We start from the raw sequence: 14,952 nt of genomic DNA, 5'->3' as shown, positions 1-14,952 counted from the left end.
GGGGAACTGAGCATGACTGTTAGCACCAGGGAGATGGGACGAAATGAGCCAAAGTTCTTGGCATCTATTGAGAGAGACAGACACATGAACAGACCTATTACAATACAACATCAGCAGGGAACTAACAAAGGGACAAGGAAATGCCATAGAAGCCCAGAGAAAGGAATGACTGATTTCCATTGAGAGGGAAGGTGACATTCCTGTGGGTCTTAAAGGAAAAGAGTTTGCTAAATGGAGAGTGGGCAGGTGATATTCTAAGTAAACGGTAAACAGCATGGGAAAGGCTAAGTGGCAGGAAGCTAAGTTACCACTGTTGGAACATGGGTGCAGAGGATGGATGCCTGATTAAGAATGAGGCCTGAGTGATGGTTTGAGACCCAGACTGTCATGGATCTCACATGTCATGCTAACAGGTTTGGATGGGCTCTATCCAGAGGGACAAGGAATCCAAGTGGTAGGGGACTAGTAATATGATGTGATTTGGCTTTTTAGGGAATTAACTCTGGGGACACCAAGAATGGTACAGTATGATGGTGTAACGGATACTGACAAATGGTGGAGAAACCACATGGGAGACTATGGCTTCCAAGAGTGAAACCAGCCAACATCTGGTCCCTCTCAAGGTTCCCCTAGAAGAGCTGGGTTAAATGAAGCAATATTTCCTATGTGGCAAAATATATATAAAAATACTTTCAGAAACTCACAAGTGGCTCTGAACCAGACAACTATGAAACCACCGAGTCTCTGGGTCAGAAAAAATTCTAAAAATGATCGGTTAGTGATCTCCAACCCTGGGAACTTTTGAACATCCACATTCCCAGGCTTCATCACAGACCTAATAAATCGGGACCTCCAGGCCTCAGGCACAGGAACCTGCATTTTTAACCAGCTCCTCCAGTTAATTCAGACGGATGAGTCAAATCTAGAAAAGGGTGACTCCAGGTCAATCCATCAGCTTTCTTGATGAGTAGGGATGAGGCCGTCTTTGAAACACTATCCCAAATGCTCAGCACAAAACTTAGCATGGTGTCTGGCACAAGGTAAAATAAAACAATCTCTGTCAAATCCCCAGTTACAAGCTCATGACCTGAATGGATGTCTGCCTTGCATTCTTTCGGGACTCAGAGATTATTAGAATTGAGTTTTAAATTCCATTGCTGTCAGCACTACTGGACTTGTTCCTTACCTATTCGGGTAAAAAAAAAAAAAATTCTAAACCATTTCCCGAAGAATTTTAATCTCTCTTACATGTTCTAAAGTAGCAAAAACAAGGTCTTATTGTTTTCTGTTGAGTGGAATGTTGCTTCAGAAGCTACTTACTTAGATGTTAAGGGCTTGCAAAGTACATTTTAGTGCCTGCCTCTCTCTGCTCCAATTTGATTAAGCACATGTATATACACTGTGTATACATGATGTGAATTTTTAACAGGAGGAGCTTCTGTGTTTCTGAACCTGGAGGTTGGGGGCACCTAACATCTTGTTAAATATAACCTCCCTACATCAATTTAAAAGCCAAAAAAAAAAAAAAAAAAGAAGAAGAATCAAATCTCAATTGCTAAGTCAAATACAAAAATTATACTCTATACACATGCAATCATAATGAGAAACGAAAAATAACTCCAGCATTGTGTATCCTGACCGGTGCCTCTGAATGCTGTATTGTTCAGAAGTATCTGACACAGAAGCAGCAAGAAGCTCCTTCACTTAAATTAATTGAAAATGGCTTTCTGGAAGTATTTCCACACAGAAATGATAACCCAGTAGTTAGAAGCATTATTCTGCTTCTAACATCTCTCATTACACAAGCAAGGTATAATCATTCTATAAGCACAGAATAAGCATTATATAAACATAATAATTTACGTGTTAAATCTTCTACAATAAAATATCTTCTTGACTCTGCCAAGAGTCGTGTGTGTGAGATGAATTGTGTGAAGCACGTGTTTACAATTCACTCCGATAAAAATCTCTGTAGATCAGCAGAGACATAATAATAATCACAGCTCATTTTTTGCGTCCAGTGTCAGAGGCGAGACATGGGAGGTCCTGTCACAGGTACTGTCCCCGTGGAGGGCGTTATGGATGTCAATGGGGGGTGTCAAAGGCGATGCTTTCAATGAACAAAAAAACTACAAGTCATATAGAAATAGATTAAAAAAACCAAATTTCTTCTGCATAGCACAGGGAACTCTATTCAACGTCTTGTAATAACCTTTAATGAAAAAGAATATGAAAACGGATATAGGTGTGTATATACATGATGGGACATTATGCTGCACACCAGAAATTGACACATTGTAACTGACTATACTTCAATTAAAACAAAAAAAATTACAAGTCAGGCAGGATCCAGCTGGCACCGCCTTCTGATTCCCCAAATTGAGACAAGTTCTCTTTTTGGTCCCGTCCCTTCGCTCTGTGTCCTGTCACAGCATCAGCCCACACTGGACCCCAGGGGCTCCAGGCTTGTCCTGCCACTGCGGGGACTGCAATTCTCTCCGCTCTCTTCACGGTCTGTTACGTGCGTAAAAAACAAAATTTTCTTTTGCAGAAGAGGCTGGATCCTGTGAGTGAACAGTTCAAGGGCTCAAAAGCCTTCTTTGGGATTCCAGAGAAATGCCAAGGTATTTGTAGAGGGAGAGAGTAACATAATGGAACTATTATAATTTCAGAGAGAGAAGGCTCAGCAGTCAGCATTTATTAAGCCTCTACTGTGTGCCAGACAGGGGGACGGTTTACATAATTATCTCTATCCTTAGGAGAACAGCTCTGTGAGCAGAAAGTACTTCCTTCCATTTTCGACTTGAGGAGACGAAGACTGAAAGACGTTTAAAAAGGTTCCCACCCAAGTTTACAAAATGTGCAAGTGACAGAGCCAGCCTTAGAACCCAAGATCCTCCCTCTCTGAACACAAAGCTCTTCTCAGTACTACGTATTCCTGCCACATTTACCCAGGTCGACTGCACTGTCTTCAATCCTGTATGAAACTGCCCTGCAATTAAGTTTATACCTCCTCTCTCCTCCCCAGCCTGGGCAGCCTCAGTGGAGGGGCTCCCCAGTCTTACTCCCTGCCTGGTACGTGGTAAGCAGTAAAAATCATCTCCTGAATGAATGAAAAAGACTTCTTCATCATCTGACGCATACCTTCTACCTCTGCAAGAATAACATTAGGAGGAGAGGGGACGGTTCAGCGGTAGAGCGTGTGCTTAGCATGCATGAAGTCCAGGGTTCAATCCCCAGTACCTCCATTAAAATAAATAATAAGTAAACCTAATTACCTTCCCCCATAAAAAAATTAGAATAAAAAAGAAAAATACCTCCTTCATGTCATAGTCCCTCATTACAATGTGTTCTTTACTCAGAGTTCTGCTAGGACCTATTTGGAAAAGAAAATCTCCACCCCAGAATTAGTTGGCTTATGAGAACAAACTTATGGTTACCAGGGAGTAAAGCGGGTGCGAAGGGATACACTGGGAGTTCGAAAACTGCACCTCTCGGGGAGGGATGGCAGTGTTAGCTATCTCGATTGTGGTGGTGGTTTCCACTGGTGTCTACATCTACCAAATTCATCAAATTATACATTTGAAATATGTGTAGACAGTACAGGAACCATACCACGATAAAGGTGTTAAAAAAAAAAAAAAACAAGTAAGCTGGCTTACCTCATTATTCTGTTATGTTAGGGACACAGGAGCTAAGTCGGCACCACCTAGCACCTGGCTAACACGGTATTCCCACCCCATGGTGTCTAAGACTTAGATTTCCTTGTGCATTTCAAAGACGCACACGAACACACACTAACTCCCCACACATCCGCCTACAGAGGCTTCGCATTGTATTAGCAGAACTCTTCAGAGTAGTAACAAACATTCTCTTTCTTCAAATATTATAATTGTGTCATCCGGCACTGCCAGAACAAAAAGTACTCAGATTAATTTCTCCAAATTATGGAAGTAATTTGTCACGTAAAAATATAGTTCTGTGGCCAGGTCCTTTACAGTGTACTACGAAAATACTAATCAGCTTTTTTTTTAAGAAAGTGTGTCAGAACTCCGGCAAATAGTAAACCCAGACCTGAAAAGAACATCGCTAGAACCGGACTGGCCTCCATTCAGTCACTCATAGGCACATGCTCTTCCAAGCAAGAGTCGTGACCTAATCCTGGGTTTTATAAATACACACTTCATGGACACCTACATTTCCCGCAAGCTTCAATTAAGTAACCTTAAAACAATTAAAAATTAAACCTTTACAGAGGCCTACGTTTATACATATCGGGGAAATAAATTGTACACACTCACTCTTAGAACACTTAAAATTAAGTGTCTCAGATTTGACAATTGTAAAAACACAGTTGAAGAAAATATGGAGAAATAAATTGTGCAGAACTGTCCCACAAGGGCTTTGTGACACTCACAAGTCAACCTAAGGCCAAGCTTTGGAGATTATGTTGTTTCTTAATAAATTGAGGCCATTTGTGGGGAATGGGCTCAGGAGATTTCCAAACTACTGAAAAGACAGTCCTTTGCACTGGCCTGCCTTATTTATGCAAAACAAAAGCCTTAAAAATCATCGTATGCTCTACTAATGACTCTGTTTCTTTTGCAAAAGGTTAACTTGGATGGCTGAAGTATAAAGCTAGCCAAAAAGAAATAACCTTACTTCAGGGAACATTGATGGTTTCTTCCCAAAAGATCCTCAGTGGAATCCATTTGTGATAAATTCAGTTCCCAACACTAAGCCAAGCTGTCAAGGAAGAAAAGTTTGGCCCTTGCACCCAACTCGCCCCCATCAGCATATTTTCATCAAAATACAACAAACACAAAAAAAAGAGATCATGCGCCATTAAATGAAGGGAGGAAGTGATGCAGCAGAGGGCCATGGGACACTTTCTTGGGTGACGGTATCCCAGAGCAAAAAGCAAAAGCTCCTGGAGGGCAGGACCCTCTGCCTTGGTTACCCTTCTATTTACATAAAACCTAGACCTATCCGAGCACATGACAGTCCTGCAGTGATGAATGAGGTCCACGTGAATAATGCCTCTTCATGAGAATATAGCGCTGAATTGTTATCAAGGTACTTTCACACACATTAATCTTGTCTGACCCCACAACAACCCTGTTGAACTCTGCAGAGAGGAAATTAAGTCTCCAGGAGATTAAGTAATTTGTCCAAGGTCATAAATGTAGAAAGGAGTGTGCTGACAGAAGAGTGCAGGGCTTCTTTACATAAATACATCTTCTCTTTCTTCCAAAACAACTTATGTCACATCCCCCACCCCAGCAGAAGTCTGAAACCACAAAGCCTATCTCCTAAAATTACTGTCATCCATAACCAGCAAACATGTATCTAACAGAATGTGTGGGAGAGGGTGAAATGCATTTTTTTAAGTCTAAATATTTACACAATTGCACTATTTTGTCCAGTTTTAATTTTTAAAACACAACCTTGATCATTTTGAGTAGGCTCACAGAGAAGGAAACTTCTAAACCAGACCTGGAACATTCAAGATCTACGTAATTAAATGTGATGTTCCTTATTTTGCACAGAGCCCAGCAGTTTAAAGGAGCACTCTGTGCAGCCTTAGGTAGCCTTCAACTCCTTTCTGGTTCCCGTTTCCCAGTGAGAAACGAGGTGAGTGGGGTTTGTCTCAGACCAGCTCACAGAGGCAGCTGTGAGGAATAAATGAAATCCTGCCTGTGAGACTTAGAAAAATGACCAGGAGACGAATGTGTTTTAAAATCCATGTCATTCCCCAGGGCCTAAGTAGAATTTTCTGGAACCTCTATGGCAAATGCTTATCCATCTACTGCCCTAACTTCGCCCTCCTCTTTATCTAATATCTGTGAAGATTATTACAATTCCCTGTGTTATTTTCTTCTTCCAAATAGCCCAAGCTCTGGAGCAAAGTGGGAGAGGAAACCCTCACTGAGGCTACGTGGACACGGGATGTTTGTGAAAGCGACACCCCCAGGCAGCTGGCGCCGAGAGTGACACCAGCACGTGGGCCTATTTCGGGACTGATGGGAGTCTAATGTTTTCCATTCAGCCCCATGACCTCTGCTGACTTCCCTGGACCATGTATGTGTGAACCAGTTTTAGGAGCCGCTGTTCCCTGACATCCTGTAGAAGGAGCTTTCAGTGTTCTGGGGCCAAATAGCATCGGTGGACTTTGAGACCAGGTGTTTTTTTGGTAGGTTGAAATCCAGATGCCCTCAGGTTCTTTAAAGGTCAGATGGAAGATTGTTTTATCCGTGTCTTGGAAACCCTAATAAAGAGACAGAACTATAAACACGTGACCTATGAACCGAGGGGAACAGAGGACCTTCTGCCACGTTTCTGGAACATTCCCTTAAAAGCAACACGGGAAGAAAGTGAGAAAAATTGCCTGGCTCTAATGAGCTCTGTACAGGTACCACAGATTTCTTTGGTGAAGGCCTCAAAAAACGGCTGAGGTCTTCCACCACTAAACTGCCAGAAAACGTGTACCCTTATTGAATATCCACAGAATAACTGATTGGGATTTCAGGATCACGAAAGTGGCCGTTTGACTTCCCAAATTCTACAAGGATATTTTCTTTGACCTCCCCTTCTTCCAGATCTGGAAAAAAACCACCACTGCTGCGTCCAGGCGACTCGGGACACGTGGTGCTACATGCCTCTGCAGAAACACATCCCACGTTAAATTAAGTTAGAGGTGGTATTTGAAAAATAAATAAATAACGGAGTTCCAATTCACTGCAAATGGTACAGGAGGCCAGTAAGTGGGATGCCTGCAAGAGAAGGACTTCTTTTAGAAAGATGTTTTACAGGACTTTTTCTGCATCATTAACTCTTCTGGAATCCTGAACATAACATGATGAATTTCCCTTAAAAAGTAGCTACTGTTTAATTTTGAATCACTTCAAAGAGCTACAGTAGAAGGAATCAAAGAAAACCAAAAAGACCAGTAGATGCAAAATTCGCCAAGGGAAAAAAAAAAAAAAAAAGCACCCATGAAGGTTCTAACAGATTTTGACCATGTCCTGAAAATACTGCTGATTATTTCACTAATACAGTGTTTTACTGTTCCATGCGACTGAAATAAGTCTCTGTATTCATCGGAACACAGGATATTTTTATTAAAATATTTGTGTCATAGCCCTTTAAAAAAGAAACATATTCAAAACCTTGAAAAGAATCTCTGTCTTAAAATGGTCCTTGCTTGATGTGTATGTGAGTGTGTATGTTTTACTATAAATAGGTATTTAATTGGAGGTCATATTGCTGAAAGGAGTAAAAAGACAGTGATAGTTTATCCCCAACATGTAGTTTAAGAAGAAAAAATATAACTTTGAAAAAAAAAAAAGCAATAAGGAGAGTGGGAAAAGTAAGAAAATTGGGGTATGATAATAACTGTTTACCTTTAATAAGAAGAATTGGTCTTTAAAAATGTCTTTGGTGTAAAACCTGCCCAAGGGAAAAGAAAGAAAACCTCCTAAAAATTCTATATCCCCAAATACCATGAGATCAAAAACCATCTGGAAAATGTCAGATAATGGTATTCGCCCACCTAAGAAAGTCTGTAAACTTTGTCTTCAATTACCATTTAGGATAATCAACTCAAATGGAAATTTCGATTGGAAAACGCTCAGAAGACAAAGCTGGATTAGGAGTCAGATTTTAAAAGTCTCCTTAAAAGACCATCTGTTTATAGTCACCCTTCGTACACGCCACCTCTCCCTTGATCTGTGCTGTACGTTCACAGCAGAAGCACAGCCGAATTTAAAGGCAAGTCTTAGCTCCCACGTATATGTTCTGGGCTTGTCTCAAGTTTCCCTTGTTATGTAAGCACTTCGGGGCAATAAAATTTCACTCACATCCAGCAGTACTGTGAGTCTCAAAGCACTGGCCTACCTGCCTGTACCGTCCTCTTATTGGCACCGGATAGCTCTGGTGTTTTGTTTATGTTGATCAAATTGTCGATGCTGTATGGAACAACTTAGTAGCTCATTAGCCTGTAACATTTTCATTACTGTTGTTAAAGAGCATTACCTGTACTGAACTCTGCCTTAGGAAAACCAAGTTGGAAAATCTAAATACTCAGAAAGAACTACAGAGCTGTTGGGTATCCGCCCCCTTCCCCCCCCCACACACCATAATCTGTAGACTCTGATAAGAAAAACATTGAGTGTTCACTTCTCACAGATAGAGGTCACTAATGGCCTGAATTTGAATCACTGTGGCAGAAACCACAAAGTTATTAAAGTAATCAAGTGAAAAATGAACTTGAACTGAAATTAAAGATACCAACAGACGATTATCCAGAGAAGGTCTGACCTGATTAGAAATAAAATTACATCACCTGGACCTTTTTCGAATCTTCTCAACAGAGCAAGAGCGAGAGCTGCCCTTCACCCTTGCTGTTTTTTGACTCCAGACACTGGGGATCGCAGAAGTGGAAAGTCTTCCCTGTAGAGTACAAAGCTGAACAGTCAAACTAGATCAGATGCTCACACTGGGTCTCTCCAGAATATGGCTTCTGCACTTGTACATACTTGAGTCTTTCTTGAAACCACAGCTTCAAACTAGGAAGATATAAGGTTGCTTTCGGGAGATGTGTCTAAATCCTAAATCAAACTCTCCAGCAGGCCAGAATATAAATGTAACGGGTATCAGAGGAGCTTCAAATTAGATCCAGGCGGTCAAAGTCAAACTCGGATAAGATCACATCGTCTGAAACCTAGCATACAAGAAAAACCATGCCTGCTTGGAGAACCCCAAAGCAGCCCAGCACGGTGTCAATTGGGAATCTACTTTCTTCTGTTAAAACCATCCCCTGGAATTTGTAAAACTGCAATGAAACTACTGAAGTGTTAAGACATGGGCTTTTTGTTTTTAAACCAGCATTCCTTCCATGCTAGGTTTGTAATAGGTCTGCTCCAGGACAGCTAGTGCGATTCTTTTTACAATTTCTTGTACCGACTGCCAGAGACATGGAATAATGTTTGAAATTTCATCTTCCAACCTCCTCCAGTCACAGATATTTGCGACTCAACATGACAGTATGGTGTTGTGCTGTCACCCGAGATTATTAAAAATCCATAAATGGTTTAACCCTATCCTGTTTGAGGCTTCTGAGGCGGGGAGGAAGAAAAGTTGTATCTGTGGGGGACTCCTGACACTGTGGGGAAATGAGCAACTTTTTATGGTATGCATACTACCCAAAGATTGACTATCATCTAATATGGTGGCCTTTCCATCTTATGAATCTGGTGATGTTGCTTACTGATTTAAAAAAAAAAAAAACTGGTGCTAACACTTCAGATACTGACCTAAAATTTTACATTCTTACTGCAACGACCAAATACAACCCTGGACAAATGCCAACCTGCATTTTATTTACCTCAAAATGTTTGGAGGAATTCTTTCATTGGAGATTTAATAAGGTCATACGGCTTAAGTCTACAGACAATACTGGTCTGGATATGAAAGGTAGCCTTCATATTACCTTTTGGCTGGGAGAAGTTGGACATAATAAATTTAGCAATAAACCCCTGAGCGTGTGGACATGCCCCAAAGCTTCCTGACCCTGGGTGATTAAACGGTCTCCCAGCCGAGGAAGGAGCAATAGCTCCCATTTAGAAGAGGCTTTGCATAGCAAATACAGCAAGTAAAGAAATCTAATCAGCACCTTGCACTCCTGTTCGAGCATTTACACGGATTTGTGCCTTGCACTTGATTAGCTTACTGTAAGCTTTACAAGAGATTCGCTCCACTAAAATTAATCAAAAGCCCTCGAAGGCTTATTTCCATTTACCAGAGAAGGCACGGTGAGTTTCCAAGTGCACAAATAATGATTCATTAAAAAAAAGATAATGGAGCAGCAGACATTGAGCGGCTTCGAAACTCAAAAACTCGACCGGGGGAAAGGGGACGTTGGGGAGTTGGGGCTGGAATCTTTTTGCTCTCGGAGTGAAACGCAGCAGCTATTTTATTAGCCCAAGAAAGGCTGCTGTTCTGGAAACGTGACCGTCTTCTCTCCGCTGCCCCCGCCTCAGTGCACACACGCGACCGCTCACTCCCCCCACGCGACGGCGCGTCAGGCCACCAAGGAAAACCGGCCTTTCCGCACCACCACTAGCCCCCCAAACACAGACACACACACAGGCGGACAATCACTGCAAATTCATTCCACCAATGGTTAACATGTTTCATCTCACTCTTCAGTAAAAATGTGACTTCTAAAGTTCCTATTTTATGACGCCGGAAGGTGAATGGAAGGAGGAGGGGAGTACTCTGGAGATGTTAAAAGGGGGAAGGATAAATTTTCCCCTTTGCTTGAAATTTTCACACACACACGCCCCCCCCCCCTTCCCGGTTTGCCTTTCTGCACCAACTAAACGAGGTGGGCGAATGGGAGTGGGTTCGTATCATTTTCAAAAGATACTAAATAAGGGTGGGAGAGTGCGAGGGCGAAGGTGGGAGTGAGTGAAATCTACGCACCATTTCCCCGGATTGAAGAATACTGAATAAACATCCTAAATGTCCTACGAGCTACAAGCCGAGGTACCAGCTGGGGCCGAGGGTTCTCATCCATTCCCGGGGGAGATTCGCCTCCCCGCACAGCTGCCCACCCGGCGCAGAGAAGCGCCTCGGACCCCGTTCCTGTAGCTCTCCCCATTCTAGGTGCCCAGCCCCGGGATCTTGAACTTCGCCTCCCTCCTACTTTCAGCCAGATCTGGCGAGCGTCAGGAAACGCGCTGGGAGGGAGCTGGAGCCCAGTGGAGGGGCCAGGAAGGAGAGGTTGGGGGTGTGCGTTACCTGCAAAGGTTCTCGAGGTCTCCTCCAAGCTCTGGTGGTAATCCCGCTCAGCGCCGCGTCCTCCCCCAGATCCAAACTTTTGCTAGGTCCTCCGGGTGGTGGCGGCGGCGACGGAGGTGGCTGCCGGAGCCCGGCCCTGTCGCCCGCAGCGTCGGGGCGCGGGGGTGCGGAGGCCGGAGCCTCAGAGCGGCGCGCGCCTCCCCGCAGCCGGCCGGCGCCCGGGCGCCCCGCTCGCCTAGCTCGCTCTCGCCTTCCTACCCTACGGAGCCGCGGCATCGTCTTCCCCCGTCCTCCGCCACCTCCGCCTCCAGGGCTGGGGCATGCCACTTTCTCTCGGCTCCGGCCGCCGAGGCCCCCGCCTCCTCTCCTCCTCTGCCTCCCCTTCTCCGCCTCGGCCGAGCCCACGAGTCCTGAAAGAAGGCGGGAGAGCGGGGAAGGCGGCGGAACGCGGCCCCGCAGCGCCGGGGCTCCTTGGAGACGGAGGACCCCCGTGGGGCGGCCGGAGAGCCGACGCCCGTGCGCGGATCGCGCGGAGCCCGGAGTGGGGCGCTGCGTGGGGTGCGCGGGGGCGGGCGCGGGGCTCGCTCTAAGCGCTGCGCCGGCCCGGCGTGGGTCCGGAGGCTGCTCCGACCTTACTGCTGCCTGGATCTGACCCGGCCCAGCTAATGTAGGCGCCGCGGCTCCCACCCCCACCCCTCCTGACACCCCCGGGAGATGTTTACAGTAATGAATTCGCGGGATCGCCTCCGCCGCTCCCGCGCTCCTCCTCTGCCTCCGTCCCTCGCGCTCTGGCGCGCTCCCCTCCTCGAGTCCTCTTTCTCTCCCTCCGTCGCTTACTCCCTCCCTCTCGGAGTCCCTCCCACATTTCTGGTTTAAAGAATGCTTGGGAGGCGCGGCTGCAACCCAAAGCTTTCCAAGAGGCAAAGTCAGACTCGGCTTTTAACCCTGTCCTCCCTGAAGAGAGTTGCAAAGCGAGCGCCGGGGCTCACACTGCAAATGCCGCCCTGACCGTGCCCGCCTGCACCATCCCACCCCCAACTCTGAAGGATTAGTGCCACCGTCTGAGCGCAGAAAGTTGATTTCCCCCTGCTCGCCCGGGGTGGTACTTATAAGTTAGAGACACTGAGAAACGATTGAAACGTGAGATTAGAGGGTAAAATATAACAAGTCTCTCAACCAAGATGGCGTTATTTCAAATGCAGGCAACCTTGGTGATTTACTCCCCCCACCCCATCACTAGTTCCCTGATCCTGGATCTTTTTTAAAATAACTTAAGAGGGAAAATAATCTGCAGTTTGATATAATTTTAAACATCCCATTTTTCTCCCTTCATCCTGGCCGCTGGAAAGAGCGTGGTTCACATTCCTCATAGATTACTACGAACAACCAAATTCAGCCTCACAGATTTTTAGGAAACAGGTTTGACAGCGAAAAATAAGCCCGATTTGCATATAAGCAACATTTCCACTTCTCAATCTCTTTGCAAAGGTTAAAGAGTAATCTAAGAACACCAATGTGCACGTCTCTTTCTCGGGGGGAAAAAAAACACTTCTGGCTTTCTCCTTTCATTTCTTTGCCGCTCCTCCAGCCTCCAGTTAAGTTGCTGTCATGTTTTAACAAGTCTGGAGAGAGGCTGCATCTGAACAGAAGAGGGAGAGCGAGTTCGCGCCAAGCGCTGGGCTGCGCTGAGACGCGCCGTCGGTGGGACCACGCGAGAAGCAATCAGTGAGCTTCAGACTAGCTCGGGACCAACTCCCTAGGGATCCGCTCAGCTATCGCGGCGTGAGTTAGGCAGGGGCGGTGGCCACAACTGGTTCGAGATGATTTCCCCGTCCTCAAAGTCTGAGTCACTTGGCACCACTTTCCCAATTGTTTTTATTTCCTTCGCATCCCTGTTTTGTCTACCGCTTTCAAGTATTTGAGCGCCTAAATCGTATTAAGCAGACTTGGAGAAACGCCCGATTTGCCTCCCAAGCACAAACCACGCACGGATCCACCCAGACGCACGCCCGAGACGCACGCTGGCACACGCGCGCGCGCGCACACGCGACCTGGGGTCGTACCCGCGGGTTGCTACTCCTGTAGCATTATGAGAAAGTGGCTAAGAAAATGCTTCGACTTACAGATACAAAGCCGCTTTTCTCTCCAAACTCAGTATGTGACTAATACACTGTGAAGGAGGAGGGAGGAAGGTTGGGGAAGTTAACTGGACCAGGACAGTGAGTGCCATCTTTCTGGGAGGTTCCAGGAGCAAAGCACGAGCGACGACAGCAGCGGTGGCCTCCGCCTCCACTAGCAGCTGCCGCCAGCCGGAGCCCCAGCACTCCAGGAGTTTCCCGGGTATCAAGTGTGGATCCAGCCCTCCCCAGTCACCCTCTTCCCTGAATACTTCCTTTCTTTGGTTAAGCGCCCAGACCTCAACTGGTAACCTTGATCTTGGGTGTGATTACAAATGAGAACTGGCCGCGCCAGCGCTGAAAGCGCGGGGACGAGCCCGGGACTGGTCAGCGTGGCGGAGGGATCTTTCCAGGTGGCTTGAAGCCGTGGCTGGGACGCGGTGGCACCCAGCGAGGCTCTGCCCCCGCGCTCCTCGCTGTCGCCTAGCCCCTGCACTCAGTGCCAGGAGGCCTTATCCGCCCCCTCCCCGCATCCCACGCACGCGGAGCCGGGAACGCAATCCCAGTGAAGCCTGGTGGGCTCCTCGCTGGAGCCCCTGTAAGACACACTGGCGGAGCTCAGCGCCAGGCCACTGAAAACCAGCAAGGCTGGAGAAAGACTTGATAGTGGGAAAAATAACCCCTTCCCCAACTCGAAGAAAAACGAACCAGTACCCTTCGCATCTTCTTAGCCACTATTGGATCTCGGGTTGCGGGCAAGGGGGTGTCTTTAGACGCAACGGCTTGATAATAACTCTGGTGACATTAGGAGCAGATGGAGTGGGTGCAGGGGTAGGGAACGAGGGGTTTGTTACTGGTGGACGTTAACATTCATTCTGGGAAAGTGAGAGGCTGGACTCAGGCAAGCTTAGTGGCCCTAGAAACCCCAATTTAGGATCTATGCTCCAGCGGGCTTGAGAATTTGCGTTTTGACCCTGAGCTCAGTTACAAAACTCAGAAGAGGTAGACTCGACCTGCAAATAGACTTCCCCCAAATTGGATCAGAGTTAAGCAGTCTATTCTTTCTCTGGATGAAAGATGAAGCTTAAAATATCCCTCCCCAGCCATTACCCTCCAGCTAGTTTTTAAAAATAATCGCCCTAAAGATGCTGCGTGATACTCGCATAGCGGCCTCCCGGGCGGTTACTGGAAACTCCACCTGGCACTTCAGCCCCTTTACCTGGCGGCCGCGGCTCCTCTCAGTGGGCTCATCCGAATCCGACAGGGTCAGGGAGGTGGAAAGGGAAGAAGCTGGCTCGGCAGCAACGGGGCTCCCGGGGCATGGTATTATTTTAGGGGTCGCCGCCAAGGTCCCTCCTGCCCATCGTTGAGAACCGCCAGCCTGGTCCTGGGGCTGGGTAGACACGGCGGCGGGCGCGGAGCTGCCACTTCGCCGCTCCTTGACACGCGGGACCGAGGGCCAGAGATGCACCCGGGGCGAGAGTCGCGCGGCGCCAGGCGCGGAGACTGCGGCCACTGGTGTTACCTCCGAACTCTCGTTCCTCTACGGTGACAGTGGCAGATGCCAAACTCGCAAGTGACGGCGACAGGTTTCGAACGTACAACTAACTACTAGGTACCCAGCCAGAGACAGTAAGCTGCTTTTCCCCTCCCCCGCCTCTCCCTCCTACCGGGGAGGGAACTAACTTAACCCTGTGTGCGCCCTGCACTCCCCGGAGCAGCTGTAATCCACTAGGAAACCGCAGGCGGCGGCTCCCGGGGCGAGAGCTTTGTTCACGTGCGTTTCCAGTGGGTATGTTGCTGTCTGGGGGCACTCGCGTGGCAAGAAGCCAGAGGCAGGCTTCCAGCGCCAGACTCCGGCAGGGGAAGGAGCCCGAGCTTTTCATCCGGACCAGATCCAGCCCTCGAAATCTATTTTTTGCCTCCAGTTACCAGATTTATTGGCGTTGCCAGCGAAGTTGGGTTTCATTCCCTTTTTCTCCCCACCCCCCAATTCGGACCCCCGGATTATTTCCTTTCCTAGCGGGTGCTT

General features: G+C 46.9%; 1 protein-coding gene across 3 annotated transcripts in view; it reads right to left on the bottom strand.

Moving 5' to 3' along the window:
- The window catches only part of FLRT2 (fibronectin leucine rich transmembrane protein 2), a 93,290-nt gene extending 78,672 nt beyond the window's left edge, over positions 1-14,618 (bottom strand). The window contains exon 1 of one of the 3 annotated variants that reach the window (XM_006175486.3): positions 14,140-14,618. The gene's annotated coding sequence lies outside the window, so the exon portion shown is untranslated. Of the gene's footprint in view, positions 1-4,662; positions 4,684-10,803; positions 10,938-14,139 lie in introns of those variants that run through there. The other 2 variants (XM_014551299.2, XM_032482464.1) reach the window with 2 other exon arrangements.
- Between the last annotated feature and the right edge of the window lie 334 nt (positions 14,619-14,952).

The sequence above is a fragment of the Camelus ferus genome, chromosome 6 (assembly GCF_009834535.1).
Source record: "Camelus ferus isolate YT-003-E chromosome 6, BCGSAC_Cfer_1.0, whole genome shotgun sequence".
NCBI lineage: Eukaryota > Metazoa > Chordata > Mammalia > Artiodactyla > Camelidae > Camelus > Camelus ferus.
This window is presented reverse-complemented; position numbering and strand designations above follow the sequence as displayed.